This window comes from Piliocolobus tephrosceles, chromosome 1 (assembly GCF_002776525.5).
Source record: "Piliocolobus tephrosceles isolate RC106 chromosome 1, ASM277652v3, whole genome shotgun sequence".
Classification (NCBI taxonomy): domain Eukaryota; kingdom Metazoa; phylum Chordata; class Mammalia; order Primates; family Cercopithecidae; genus Piliocolobus; species Piliocolobus tephrosceles.
In genome coordinates, this window is record NC_045434.1 from 186,161,962 (window position 1) to 186,178,139 (window position 16,178).

A 16,178-nucleotide genomic window follows, 5' to 3' on the forward strand; every position below is an offset into this window, starting at 1 on the left:
GTTGTAAAACAGACCTGTTCTAACAGAGCTCAGTCTCCGAAAGCCCCTGGATGCCCGGTATTCTGTGAGTAGGTGCAGGGAATATGGGCTCCCATCTACCCAGCAGGGAGCCCATCCTATCTCTTTTTGACTTACCTCCTTTCAAGCCCTAGTATCAGTTAACAAATAACAAAAGAAGTTGCTCTGGCCTCCTGTTTGACTATTACTAATTACTTTCTTTCCTCTTTCTTCTCCCTGCAAAGTATCAATACCCCTGGAATTGGGTGGAACTGATCCTTCTCGATGCCACTAGTAGGTAAGAAGCTGAAAAACATAACCGCTGCCAAACAAGTGTTCAGGTTCCCTAAATGAGAGAAATTTACCAAAACTAAGGCTCCTACTGAATAAACCACAAATTTTTATTTGGGGCATATGTTTTTACCTCTATTTTTTCATCAGTAACATGATGATTTGGAACAGCTGTATTGCCGACAAAAAACCTTAAAAATTATACATGAATAGAGCAGGACATTCCTTTTTTTTACTACTTTAGCCATGTCCTAAAAAATGGAATTAGGTGGTAAAGAAACTTTGCTTTTAAAGGAGAATCACCCCCACCACATATACACATACACTGTCATTCCACTGACTCTGAAATTAACTGTAGAAGAAATTATTTAAGATTCATACTATAGGTTGGGCACAGTGGCTCACGCCCGTAATCCTAGCACTTTGGGAGGCCGAGGTAGGTGGATCACCTGAGGTCAGGAGTTCAAGACCAGCCTGACCAATATGATGAAACCCCGTTTCTACTAAAAATACAAAAAAATTTAGCCAGGCATGGTGGCATACGCCTATAATCTCAGCTAGTTGGGAAGCTGAGGCAGGAGAACTGCCTGAACTGGGGAGGCAGAGGCTGCAGTGAGCCCAGATCGCGCCACTGCACTCCAGCCTGGGCAACAGGAGTAAAACTCCATCAAATAAATAAGTAAATAAATAAACAAATATTCATATCATAATCTACTCCTTTTTTAAAACAAGCTACAAAAGTGAAAATCCATCAATTAAATAAATAAATAAATATTCATATTATAATCTACTCCTTTTTTAAAACAAGCTAATCTGCCTGAAAATAGGTATCAACTGTCCAGGGACTTGGCCACTTACCTTCTGACTGTACTTAAACTTATCACTTGCATCTGAGACAATCCAAATTCAGGCAGTACCAACCTCACTCGGAAATGAGAGGTTCCAGAGCAAGTTAGAGCTCGGCTACAGAATCCTACTGGGGTGAGGGACACTGTGCTGCTGGCTTCTTTCCATCAGAACCAACAAGAGATCACATTTCCTTCCCCCTTTTCAGCGAGTGAATTAGTTTCTGCTCCTATCATATGGCAAATTCCACTTCTTCCATCATTTACTTTTTAAAGGAACAGGACCACATTACTTCTCAGTAACTTAGAGAGGTGGAGAAAATTCAATGAGAAATGTATTTTCCATGGGTTACAAAATACAGCAGGCAGAGGGGCACTGCTTATCTCAAGATGATTTCCACACAGGAATTGGAATTTTTCTTCTTCTTTGTTGTTGTTGTTGTATTTTGAGACAGAGTCTGGCTCTGTTGCCCATGCTGGAGTGCAGTAGCTCAATCTCACTGCAGAAGTGACTGCAACCTCTGCCTCTGGCTCAAGCAATCCTCCCACCTCAGCCTCCTGAGTAGCTGGGACTACAGGTACGCCACCATGCTTGGCTTTTTTTTTGCTTGCTTGTTTTTGAGAAGGAGTCTTACTGTGTACCTCAGGCTAGAGTGCAGTGGTGCCATCTCAGTTCACGGCAACTTCGGTCTCCCAAGTTCAAGCAATTCTCCTACCTCAGCCTCCCAAGTAGCTGGGATTACAGGTGCATGTCACCACGCCTGGCTGATCTTTGTATTCTTAGTAGACACGGGGTCTCACCATGTTGGCCAAGCTGGTCTCGAACTCCTGACCTCAAATGATCTGCCCGCCTCAGCCTCCCAAACTGTTGGGATTACAGGCGTCGAGCCACCACATCCGGACCATTTCACAATTTTAAAAATAATTTTTTTGGGGTGGGGGGCAAGGGAAGGGAGAGCATTAGGACAAACAGCTAATGCGTGCAGGGCTTAAAACCTAAATGACACGTTGATAGGTGCAGCAAACCACCATGACACACATATACCTATGTAACAAACCTGCACTTTCTGCACATGTATCCTAGAACTTAAAAGTAAAATTTTAAAAATAAATAATTTTTGCTTTCCCATTAAAGCAGATTTCACAATTGCTATACTTTACAGTTATTTGGTAAGACTGGAGTTTATGCTTCAAAAATATGGCCCAACAAGTACCAAGAGCATTCTTCTGTTCATCTTATCAGGATTTACTGAACACTTACTGTGCCATGCATGCCATGTGCACTAGATGCAGCAAAAAAAAAAAAAAAAAGTTGTTTCCTGTATTGTACCTAACTGTAAGTAGAAAATTATTTTTTAATATTTTCAGGCTCATAATGTGACTTTGGAGGTTTTTGTTTGTATTAGTTAACAGTGTAAAAAGCACCAGAGTAAAATAAAAAAGATCACTACTAGGAAGCTCTTTTCCAAGTTCCTTCTCTTTGAACTAAAGTTTTCTTATGTGTTCATAACAAGGATGACACTTTAGTTAATAATATTCATACTGGTTCATTAAATGTGACAAATGTACCATACTAATATGTTATTTACAGTGGAAACTGGGCATTGGGTACATAGGAACTGTTATGGGTCCAGTTGTGACCCATCTACCCATCCAAATCATATATGCGAATTCCTAACCCCTAGTACCTCAGAATGTAACCTCATTTGGAGTTAAGGGTCTTTACTGAGGTATGTGACGCTTATAAAAAGGGGAAATTTGGAAGCTGATATGCAGAGACACAGGGAAGCCGAGGAAAGGCGCCTGGAACAGATCATTCTGTAACGGCTCTCTAGCAGAACCAATCCTGCCGACACCTTGATTTTGAATTTCTAGCCTCCAGAGCTGTGAGACAATAAAACTGCTGTTGTTGAAGCCTCCCCATTTGTGGTACTTTATTATAACAACCCTAGCAAATATAAGCTCTGTATATCTTCACAATTTTCAATACATCTTCAACTATTCTCAAATAGATACTTAAAAAAAAAAAAAGATAAGAGTAATGTTACTCATATTTCACAGTTAAGACCAAAAGAGATAGATAACTAGCAAATCTCTGCATAATCTCAACACACAGTAAGGAACTGAGACTAGAATCCACATTCCATTCTGAGCTATCCATACGTTCGTAATACAATGTTACTTCAAGAGAGGCACTAAGGTGGGTGTCAGGTGAGGAAATACACTAAAGCATATTACCAACCTAAAATGCCTAGTCCTAAACGGACAGGTCACTTTGTAATACTGGGCCAGGTTCGGCAGTAAGTAGAGGCTTTGGCAGCAAAAACGAACTGGGTTCAATCTTGGCTCTGCTACCCATTCCTGGACAAAATACTTAACTCTCTCCATCTTCCAAATGTGACCTACACCTTACAGGACTGCCCTGAAAATTAAGGAAGTACATACAAAGTGCCTGACACACAAGTTAGTAAACACCTTAAGCTATGTTTAGCCACAAAACCAGAGTGGTCGGAAGGAGATATTTAGGAACTTCCCCGGAAGTAAACAGATTTCATAACTGATTCTATTTTCTATTTATTAAAACCTGCCTACAAGAAGGAGAATGGCATGAACCCAGGAGGCGGAACCTGCAGTGAGCTGAGATTGTGCCTCTGCACTCCAGCCTGGGAAACAGAGTGAGACTCCATCTCAAATACAAAAACAAAAACAAAAAACAAACGAACAAAAAAACAACCTGCCTACAAGTAATAAATGATCAGGTATCTTCCTATACAGCAATAAAGTGTTTTTATATCTTTACTGGGCTAAATAAGCACGTGTCACACTGAAGAGATGTGCTAGAAGGAAAGGTCGTATTATCAAGAAAGACATTAAGTCAAAAGGTCACATTGACCTTTGGAAGACAAATCTCTGATGCTGGATGTTAGCAGGGAAAATCAACAGCAAGCTAAAAGTTCATTTAGAACTTTTTCATCACAATATCTCCAGTGTAGGCAACCTGAGATACTCCTCTGAGAATTCAGTCAATGGGTGTCTATTAAGCTTAGGATCATCTATGCAATTAATCACTGGGGAAACAGAATGAATAGTACAGCTGCTGGCTTAAAAAAGTCTTCAATTCACCCAAGAGGCTCCTCTCCTATGTCTCTCAGGGACGGTAACAGTAATTTTAGTCCCCATTTTAAATGAGTATTTTACCATTGGGGAATATTTTCTTCTCAATTCTTAAGAGAAATTCTCAGCTTTCCTTACTTAATAAAGACACTATAATTTGTATTAAATAATGACTTGTGGTTTCCTTCCAACTCTCATTATGATAAATCTTTTCTAAGCTAAATTAAGCAGCCAATCATGACACTTAACTATTTTTAAAAATGGAATTATTGGCCAGGTACAGTAGCTCACCCCCTGTAATCCTAGCACTTTGAGAGGCCAAGGCCGGTAGATCACTTGAGCCCAGGAGTTTGAGACCAGCCTGGGAAACATAGTGAGACCTCATCTCTACAAGAAGTACAAAAATTAATTGGGCATGGTGGCTTGTGCCTATGGTCTCAGCTACTCAAGAGGCTGAAGCAGGAGTATCACTTGAACCTGGGAGGTCGAGGTTGCAGTGAGCCATGATCTAGCCACTGCACTCCAGTCTTGGCAACAGAGCCTCCAAAAAATAAATAAAACAGACCAGGCACGGTAGCTCACTCCTGTAATCCCAACACTTTGGGAGGCCGAGGCGGATGGATCACAAGGTCAGGAGATAGAGAACATCCTAGTTAACACAGTGAAACCCCGCCTCTACTAAAAATACAAAAAAAAAAAAAAGAAAGAAATTAGCCAGGCGTGGTGGCGGGCGCCTGTGGTCCCAGCTACTCCAGAGGTTGAGGCAGAATAGCGTGAACCTGGGAGGTGGAGCTTGCAGTAAGTCAAGATCACACTACTGCACTCCAGCCTGGGAGACAGCAAGACTCCATCTCAAAAAAATAAAATAATAAAATAAAGTAAAATAAAATAAAATAAAAGTATTACTATAAAGCCTTGGGCTAAACACTGATAAATACTGTAATCACCTACAGAACTTTTTAAAAATGTCCATCCATCGAGATTCTAACTGAAGAAACTGAGAATGGGATTCAGAGCCAGTGGGCCATGGACGTTCCTTGCAGATCACCCCTGTACTGATATACAGACATCCACTGTTTACAAAGAGTTCTACATAAAGCCTGTATAGAACTATAGTAGGAGAAATAAGCTGTTTGACAGTTTTTACAGACAATGGTCTTTTTAAGATCAAATCATCTTCCCAAAGATGATCACATGGAGGTTTAGAGGAGGAAAAAAACGTGTGTGTTAGATTTATTTTGTTTTATATTACTATATCACTGTTTTGTATTATGTTTGGAATGTGGCAGGCCATTATTCAATAACTTAATCATACTAGTTTATCTGTTCCTTCAGAAGTATGAACTCTTAGAACTGTACTATCCAATACACATGTAGACTGAACATGTGAAATGTGGCTGATCTGAACTGGGATAAGCTGCAAGTAAAATAAACATGGGATTTCTAAGGCTTGGTATAAACAGAAAGTAAAATAACTCACTATTCTTTATATCAGCTATATGTTGAAATGAGAATGTATTGGATATATTGAATTATATAAAACGTATCGTTCAAAATTATTTCATCTGTTTTTTTTTTAATGTGACTATTAAAAAATATTAAATGACATGTGGCTCACATTCTTCTTTTGGGCAGCACTGTCTTTGAGAACAACAATGATTGTATCTTTTCTAATTGAGAACCCAATCTAGTACTGTCCAGTCACTTTTAGATTTGTCATTTATTTTTGCCATTTCTAGTCTCTACCCGCTAAGCCTTTCCTGTTGCAGTAACTATCTGGTATCTCTCCACGTGAGTTTGGGGGAGCAGGCGGAGATGTTTTAAATACAAACACAACTCTACATAAAAGACCAAAAACGATTTAAAGATCTACTACCATTTTGGATCACACTAACCATCTAAGTTTACAAAAGAAATCAAGGAGAACCCGACCTGTTGCTTCCACTTAAAATTATTTAAAATACTCCTCAAAGCTATCTAAAAATAGAGACGCCGATGCCACCTCAGGTAGATCTACACACTCAACCAGAACTTAGTCCAGATACATGTGATCACTGAAGCTCCTGTCTCTGGGATTTCCTTCTGGAACAGCATATGAACTAACTGCCTACAAAAATGGCTCTTTTTTTTTTTTTTTTTTTTTTGAGACGGTGTCTCGCTCTGTTGCCCAGGCTGGAGTGCAGTGGCGTGATCTCAGCTCAGTGTAAGCTCCGCCTCCCAGGTTCACGCCTTTCTCCTACCTCAGCCTCCCAAGTAGCTGAGACTACAGGCGCCCGCCACCACACCCAACTAATTTTTTTGTATTTTTAGTAGAGATGGGGTTTCAAAGTGTTAGTCAGGATGGTCTCAATCTCCTGACCTCATGATCCACCCACCTCGGCCCCCCAAAGTGCTGGGATTACAGACATGAGCCACCACACCCGGCCAGAAATGGCTCTCATTTCTTCCCAGAACACGTTGTATTTGGTTTTTTAAAAGAAACAAGACTGAATTTATCAGATTTATATATGAAAGTTCTACACAGACATATTCTAAGGATTCTAAATTCTCTGGCCCCTGCCTACTTCTCTAGCGTCATCTCAAACCATTCTCTCCCTCATTCAGTCTATCACAGCCAAAACAGTCTGTTTTCTGTTCCTTGAACAAGCCAGATGTTCATCTAAACACCTTTAGACTCACGGCTCCTTCCACATGAACATTCTTCCTTGGCCTCACTGCATGGCTGATCCCTTTCTCATCCTTCAGATCTCAGCTAATCGTCTACTTGAAAGGAAGTCTTCCTTTAACATATATCTATGAAACCTCCCTAAGTTATCTTACAGTCCTATTCCTTTCTCAACACTTAGAAAAATCTGAAATAATCTTGTCTGCATCCCCCAACTAAAATGTTAAGCGCCCCAAGAACAGGGATCCTGTCTTACTCACTACTGGTATCCCTATTACAAAAAAAGCACAAAAACAAGCACTCAAGCATCTACTTTATGAGTGAATTAAAAAATCAAAAGCAAGCCAGGCACCATGGCTCACTCCTGTAATCCCAATACTTTGGGAGGCCGAGGCAGGTGGATCACCTGAAGTCAGGAGTTCGAGATCAGCCTGGCCAACACGGTGAAACCCTGTCTCTACCAAAAATACAAAAAGTAGCCCGGCATGGTGATGCCTGCCTGTAGTCCCCAGCTACTTGAGAGGCTGAGGCAGGAGAATTGCTTGAACGTGGGAGGTGGAGGCTGCAATGAGCTGAGATCACGCCACTGCACTCCAGCCTGGGCAATAGAGGAAGACTCCATCTCCAAAAAAAGGCAAAAACAAAAACAAAGACAGGCCAGGTGCTGCTATTTAATCATGTCTGTAATCCCAGCACTTTGGGAGGCCGAGGTGGGCAGATCACTTGAGGTCAGGAGTTTGAGACCAGCCTAGCCAACATGGTGAAACCCCGTCTCTAATAAAAATACAAAATTAGCTAGGTGTGGTGGTGAGCGCCTGTAACTGCAGCTACTCGGGAGGCTGAGGCAGGAGAATCACTTGAACCCAGGAGGCAAAGGTTGCAGTGAGCCGAGATCACGTCATTTCACTGCAGCCTGGGCAACAAGGGTGAGACTCCTTCTCAAAAACAAAACAAAAAACCAAAAACAAAACCAAAAGCATAGTGTTTAAGTGGGAATAGTTAACAGTTACTAAAGAAATTTTTTTTTACTGAAGTTTCAGTCCACTGAGTGGCCAGCAAACTGTATGGAAACAGCCACACCAGGAACATCATTATGAAATTTCAGAATACTTTTGGAGAAAGAGGTCTAACAGTTTGAGAGGTTATAGGCAAGTAATATGCAAAGGCAACTGACATCTCACCAACAGTGGAAGCCAAAGACAATATAGCAGTATTTTCTTTTTTCTTTTTTTTTTTTTTTGTGAAGGAGTCTCGCTCTGTCGCCTGGGCTGGAGTGCAGTGGCTGGATCTCAGCTCGCTGCAAGCTCCGCCTCCTGGGTTTACGCCATTCTCCTGCCTCAGCCTCCCGAGTAGCTGGGACTACAGGCACCAGCCACCTCGCCCGGCTAGCTTTTTGTATTTTTTAGTAGAGACGGGGTTTCACCGTGTTAGCCAGGATGGTCTCGAACTCCTGACCTCGTGATCCGCCCGTCTCGGCCTCCCAAAGTGCTGGGATTACAGGCTTGAGCCACCGCGCCCAGCATTTTTTTTTTTTTGAGACGGAGTCTCGCTCTGCCGCCCAGGCTGCAGTGCAGTGGCCGGATCACAGCTCACTGCAAGCTCCACCTCCCGGGTTTATGCCATTCTCCTGCCTCAGCCTCCCGAGTAGCTGGGACTGCAGGCGCCCGCCATCTCGCCCAGCTAGTTTTTTTGTATTTTTTAGTACAGACGGAGTTTCACTGGGTTAGCCAGGATGGTCTCGATCTCCTGACCTCGTGATCCGCCCGTCTCAGCCTCCCAAAGTGCTGGGATTACAGGCTTGAGTCACCGCACCCGGCAATATAGCAGTATTTTCAAATTCTGAAGCAAAATTGTTTCCAGACTAGAATTCTATACCTGGTCAAGCCAGCGATCAGCATGAGGGCAGAGAATAAAATGCATTTTGAAACATGTAATGTCTAAAAAAATTTACCTTTTCAGTACTCTTTTCTCAGGAAGCTAACTGAAATAGCTGCTTCTCTAAAACAAGGGACTGAATCAAGAAAGAAAAAGAAAGAGAAAGAAATGGGAAAAGATAATAGGATGACCATCCTGGCTTACACGGTGAAACCCCGTCTCTACTAAAAAAAATATAAAAAACTAGCCGGGCGAAGTGGCGGGTGCCTGTAGTCCCAGCTACTCGGGAGGCTGAGGCAGGAGAATGGCGTAAACCCAGGAGGCGGAGCTTGCAGTGAGCTGAGATCCGGCCACTGCACTCCAGCCTGGGCAACAAGGCGAGACTCCATCTCAAAAAAAAAACAAAAAGATAATAGGATGTAGGTAAAATCACCATAATGGCCCAGGCACGACAGCCTAGAGCACACAGCCAGAATGCAGCAGATCAGACGGTATCTCCAAGATAAAATGTATTTCTTTAATTTTTATTTATTTATATTTTTGAGATGGAGTCTTGCTCTGTCATCCAGACTAGAGTGCAGTGGCATGATCTCGGCTCATTGCAGCCTCTTCCTCCTGGGTTCAAGTGATTATCCTGTCTATGCCTCCCGAGTAGCTGGGAGGCACACGCCACCACATCCAGCTAATTTTTGTATTTTTAGTAGAGTTGGGGTTTTACCATGTTGGCCAGCTGGCCTCGAACTCCTGGCCTCAAGTGATCTGTCCTCCTTGGCCTCCCGAAGTGCTTGGCTTACAGGTGTGAGCTACTGCGCTTAGCCCAAGATAGAATTTATAATATAGCCAAAATGCTTAAATGTATTGTGGAAGATTTACACTTCTGGTTAGAGTTTAGGGAGAAATTACTGATAAAGACATAGAAACTAAGCAAAATAGACAAAAAGGTAATTAGTTGTGCAAAAAAGGAAAAGTAAACACAACATGTAAAATGACTGGGCTGTGAATAAGCTTTATGTAATCATAATATTGTAAACCATGATATTGCCATGACTAAAACTACATTATAAACAGAGTGACTTTTTTTTTTTCTTGAGACAGAGTCTCGCTCTGTCACCCAGGCTGGAGTGCAGTGGCGCAATGTCCGCTCACTGCAAGCTCCACCTCCTGGGTTCATGCCATTCTCCTGCCTCAGCCTCCCGAGTAGCTGGGACCACAGGTACCTGCCATCACACCCGGCTAATTTTTTCTATTTTTAGTAGAGACGGGGTTTCACCGTGTTAGCCAGGATGGTCTCGATCTCCTGACCTCGTGATCCGCCTGCCACAGCCTCCCAAAGTGCTGAGATTACAGGCGTGAGCCACCGCGCCCGGCCCCAGAGTGAAAATTAATGTTGGCATATGAGGTGGTCAGGTAAGCCTATCAAAAACTACCACTATATAAGAAGTGAAGTTAATAAATAATAACAAACACTATAAAGCATAAGAGGCTTATTATTTAGAGAGATATACCAAAAGGAACTGGAGAGTTGAAAATGACTGCTTCTAAGCGGCTGGGAAGATGAGTGTGGAAGAACTGCTGTTTTTCATAAAAAGCCCTAGGGAGCTGATGGTCTGATATATCTACTGTAGTGTTTTTGCACATGTATAAAGCTTTTGTTTGTTTTTGTTTTTCTGAGACAAGGTCTTGCTATGTTGCCCAGGCTGGAGGGTAGTGGCGAGATCTCGGCTCACTGCAACCTCTACTTTCTGTGTTGAAGTGATTCTCCTGCCTCAGCCTCCCAAGTAGCTGGGATTACAGGTGTCCACCACCACGCCTGGCTAATTTTTGTATTTTTAGTAGAGACGGGGTTTCACTATGTTGGCCAGGCTGGTCTCGAACTCCTGACCTCAAATGATCATCTGCCTTGGCCTCCCAAAGTGCTGGGATTACAGGCGTGAGCCACCACACACCTGGCCCCCAATTTTAATTAAACACGTAACATAAGCATGAAAAGGGACTGCTTCCCAAAATATTAACAATGATTACAGATGTCAAGTTTATAGACAACCTTTTTCAAACAAATACTGTTTCATAAGAATCCAGAACTTCCACTAAGGAATCGTCTGGATAATCAATTCTTTTCTTTTTTTTTTTTGGGACAGGGTCTCACTGTCACCCAGGCTGGAGTGCAGGGGCATGAACATGGTTCACTGTAGTCTCCAACTACTAAGCTCAAGCTATCCTCCTGCCTCAGCCTCCCAAGCAGCTGGGACCACAGGTGTGCACCACCATACCTGGTTAATTTTTTTATTTTTTGTAGAGACAGGACTTCACCATGTTGCACAGGCTGGTCTTGAAATAATCAATTTTTAACATATAATGGGTTTTACAAATTAGTGAAGTTATTAGTTTCTTTTACCACCATGCTTTTACCTTATGTGAACAATGATTCGACTTGCACTGGATCCCAGACACTACTCCAAAAGAACACCCGCAGCACCACTGGCTTCTTCAATTTACAAGTCAGGATACACTTCTGAAATGAGAGAAAATAAGTAGTGATAAAATGGCCACCCAAACGCAGATTCTGTTACTGATGCTTGAAATCTATAAACACAAATCCTACTTTAGCCCTCATCTTTACTCCAAAAGGACCCAAGCTTTTCTCTCAAAGTATGAGATAGTCTGCCTCTGTCTGACATGTTTTCATCCATCTAACCTCCTATAGTATGGAAAGCAGAAACCTTCCTTCCTGTAACCTGATACTTTCACTGGCAATATTTCAGGTGCTAAGGTTTTCATTATGCAAGGCTAATTCACAAGTTCCATAAAACTCAACCTGGTAAACCTGACAAGAATCAGATGTTTAAAATAAGACAGAAATGAACAGAGGTATACTGAAATGAACTTAACAAATGCATTTCAAGGTAAAATAACTCCCCGTACCCACCCATAAAAGCACAAAAATTCCCTTCTGCTCCAGTTGTCTATTCCCAGATCTATGAACATAGTCATACATCAAAGCTCTGTACAACGTTTTCCAAAAGAAATAGGAAAATCAAGTTCCAAGACCAGCAAGCTCATGTAAGTAATCAGATGTCCTCTGATTACCCAGATGGCTTATCAAAGCTTTGTTGTTACTCATATTACTATAACGAAAGGCCGGGGCAGTGGCTCACGCCTGTAATCCCAGCACTTTGGGAGGCCGAGGCGGGCTGATCACAAGGTCAGGAGATCGGGACCATCCTGGCTAACACAGTGAAACCCTGTCTCTACTAAAAACACAAAAACGAAATTAGCCGGGCACAGTGGCAGGCGTCTGTAGTCCCAGCTACTCAGGAGGCTGAGGTGGGAGAGTGGCGTGAACCCAGGAGGTGGAGGCTTGCAGTGAGCTGAGACTGCACCACTGCACTCCAGCCTGGGGGACAGAGTGAGACTCCGCCTCAAAAAAAAAAAAAAAAAAAAAAAATTACTAACAGGATACGACTGTCTTATCTAGACGAGGCTTAGTATTCAGATCCTTTACCAAATAACAATGTCAATATGTATTTACTTAGTTGATACAAGTACAAATATAGCACTTTCAAAAACTCATTCAAAATACTTTTGCATGTCTTCTTGCTATTCTTCTAATTCAGCCTAAGTTACATCAGTCAAAACTTCTTTCCCCCAATTCCTCACTCCAGAGCCACAGGGGGCTCACATCAGTCAGCTCTGCCTAGCTAGTGAGGGAAAACCCATGTCTGCCACAGGACTGCAAACTGCTCTTATACGCTGTAACATGCTGAATTTAAAAAGCAACCTATTCCAGGCCGGGCGCGGTGGCTCACGCCTGTAATCCCGGTACTTTGGGAGGCCAAGACGGGTGGATCATGAGGTCAGGAGTTCGAGACCAGCCTGGACAACATAGTGAAACCATGTCTCTACTAAAAATACAAAAATTAGCTGGGCATGCTGACACATGACTGTAACCCCAGCAACTCGGGAGGCTGAGGCAGGAGAATCCCTTGAACTCGGGAAGCAGAGGTTGCAGTGAGCTGAGATCATGCCATTGCATTCCAGCCTGGGTGACAGAACAAGACTCTGTCTCAAAACAACAAAAAAACACAATCGTTTCCAATACATCCATCTTTCCCTCTAATTCTAACCAGATGGCGAAAGTACACACACAAATCTCCCATTTTATTACCCCATCATATTTCCTTCTATTAATTAACCTCTTCTTGGATATCGGCAAGAATTTTAATCATTTCAACAAGTCTTCAATTCCCCATTGTTGCAATGAGTGGAAAAGCAAATCTGAGGCTCTGGCCTTTAGTTACTCTGTGACAGCAAAGACACACCTGAAACCCTGAGTCACCCCTGACACCACAGTTGCCCTCCTCCCACTGAGCCTGTCCTGAATGTCATCTGGCCAGCCACAAGTATACTTGTCAGCTTCTATCTCCTGAACCTCCTTTGGCCAAACAGCAGTGTATTAGCAAGGAGACTCCACGATAGACCCTCTTCCCTTCTACACATTACTAATTGTCCACTTATTCAACAAATAATTTATTAAGTACTGACTACATGCCAGGCACTATTCCAGACACTGGAGGTTCAATGATTTAAAAGTCCCTTCATGCCTGGAACTGACATTCTAGAAAGCAGATGGGGGCACATGGAGGAGTAAGAGTTACACAATTTTATATCGAGTATTGAGGGAAGGCCTTTCTAATGAGACAGCTGAGCAGAGACTGGAAGAGAGAGTATAGTGGGCTTAATCGGAGGAAACAGCAAATGCAAAGACCCTAGGAAGGAAACATGCTTGGCTGTCTGAGGAAGAGACAAAAATAAGAATGTCTGCAAAGTTGGCCGGGCGCATTACCTGAGGTCGGGAGTTCAAGATGAGCCTGACCAATGTGGAGAGACCCCGTCTTTACTAAAATACAAAATTAGCCAGTCATGGTGTCTGGTGCCTGCAATCCCAGCTACTCAGGAGGCTGAGGCCGGAGAATCGCTTGAACCCAGGAGACAGAGGTTGCAGCGAGCCAAGATCGTACCACTGCACTACAGCCTGGGCAACAATAGCGAAACTCCATCTCGAAGAAAAAAAAAAAAGGAGAAAAAGAATGTCTGCAATGCAAAAAGTTACCAACAATCTATTGGTAGATCAAGTCAGAAACATGGCTGAATGGACAGGGCCTTGCAATCATCGTAAGGACTTTGGTTTTCCTCTGGGTAATGAGGGCAGCCACTGGAGTGTTTAAGAGCATAAAATAGAAGCATAATTATGTTTCAAAATACCACAAACTGCAATGACACATGCTGGCTGCTGAGTGGAGAACAGATTTTAATGGGCCACGAATAGAAGAAATTAGTAGACAATGCCCAAAATAATCCAGGCAGGCAGATGTGGCAGCTCACACCTATAATCCCAAAATTATGGGAGGCTGAGGCAGGAGAATTGCTTGAGCCCAGCAGACAGAGGCTGCAGTGAGCCACGTTCACACTACTGCACTCCAGGCTAGGTGACAGAGCAAGACTTTGTCTCAAAAAAGAATAAAATAATAATAATAACCCAGATAAAGGACAACAGTGCCTTAGACCAGAGTTTCACTCAGAATGCTCCCAGGTTCCACACATTATTAGACCTTAAATAACGATACGGTTTCCAAATCCAAACAAAAGGTAAACACTAGGCCGGGCGCAGTGGCTCAAGCCTGTAATCCCAGCACTTTGGGAGGCCGAGATGGGCGGATCATGAGGTCAGGAGATCGAGACCATCCTGGCTAACACGGTGAAACCCCGTCTCTACTAAAAATACAAAAACTAGCCGGGCGAGGTGGCGGGCGCCTGTAGTCCCAGCTACTCGGGAGGCTGAGGCAGGAGAATGGCGTACACCCGGGAGGCAGAGCTTGCAGTGAGCTGAGATCCGGCCACTAGAACGAGACTCCGCCTCAAAAAAAAAAAAAAAAAAAACAAGGTAAACACTAACATTCTAGGACCATATCATTTTTATCTCCTATGGTAAACAAGATTGATTTTTTTTTTTTTCCTTATCTCACCTCATGTACCCCTGGTAATTTTTTTTTTTTTTAGAGACGGAGTCTCACTCCCTCGCCCACGCTGGAGTGCAATGGTGCAATCTCAGCTCACGGCAACCTCCGTCTCCCAGGATCAAGCAATTCTCCTGCCTCAGCCTCCCTAGTAGCTGGGATTATAGACGTGCACAACCACACCCAGCTTTTTTGTTTTTTGTATTTTTAGTAGAGACAGCGTTTCACCATGTTAGCCAGGCTGGTCTCAAGCTCCTGACCTCAAATGATCTGCCCGCCTCAGCCTCCCAAAGTGCTGGGATTACAGGCATGAGCCACTGCACCTGGCCTGGCAATCTTTTTTTTTAATTAAATAGAGACAAGTTCTCACTATGTTGCCCAGGCTGGTTTCGAACACCTGACCTCAAATGATCCACCAGCCTCAGCCTCCCAAAGTGTTGGGATTACAGTGTGAGCCACAGCACCCGGCCCCTGGCAATCTTTTATTGAGAACTACAGAACATAAGGAAACACCTTGCCCACTCTTGTGAACCTGAGGTCAAAGCTAGTCCTTTAAACCACCAGGCGTAACAAGTTTATGTAATACTTGAGGACTAATGTGTTCTTGTTTCAAAAGCATGATGATAGCAATTAAAAAGTGAAAAAAAGAAGACAGTGTCTTCTATTCAAGTTAACCCAAAGTATCTAATGAATAACAAAATGTAATCTCAGCCATTCCCTGTTGGAAAAACAAAATACTAAGAATAAGATAATGACAGCTGAGCAAATAAGCCCTTAGGTTTTACCACAGAAAACTGCAATGTCTGCTCCAGGTAGTTTTCATGGTATTAGTGGAAACCAAGATTGATTCAAGACTGATAAAATTACTACACACGGGTTTGGAAAGAAAACAGATCACTTCCAAATGAGTCATGTATACAGAGCCTTCTGTAATAGGGGATAGCAATTATGGCACACAGACCAAATCTAGTCCAATGTCTGGTTTTGTACCATCCATGAGCTAAGAATGGTTTTTGTTTTAAAACATTTTTTTAATCAAAAGAATACTTCAGGCCGAGCGCAGTGGCTCATGCCTGTAATCCCAGCACTTTGGGAGGCCAAGGAGGGCAGATCACAAGGTCAGGAGATCGAGACCATCCTGGCTAACACGGTGAAACCCTGCCTCTACTAAAAATACAAAAAATTAGCCGGGCGTGGTAGCGGGCGCCTGTAGTCCCAGCTACTTGGGAGGCTGAGGCAGGAGAATGGCGTGAACCCAGGAGGCGGAGCTTGCAGTGAGCCGAGATGGAGCCACTGTACTCCAGCTTGGGTGACAGAGCAAGACTCCATCTCGGGGGGGAAAAAAAAAAAAAAGGAATACTTCATTACAAGTAAAAA

At 42.9% G+C, this 16,178-nt stretch overlaps 1 protein-coding gene across 2 annotated transcripts in view; it reads right to left on the minus strand.

Moving 5' to 3' along the window:
• THRAP3 (thyroid hormone receptor associated protein 3) overlaps positions 1-11,313 on the minus strand; it is a 49,808-nt gene extending 38,495 nt beyond the window's left edge. For both annotated transcript variants that reach the window (XM_026455700.1, XM_026455699.1), the window contains exon 1: positions 11,197-11,313. The gene's annotated coding sequence lies outside the window, so the exon portion shown is untranslated. The remainder of the gene's footprint in view (positions 1-11,196) is intronic.
• Positions 11,314-16,178: the final 4,865 nt, after the last annotated feature.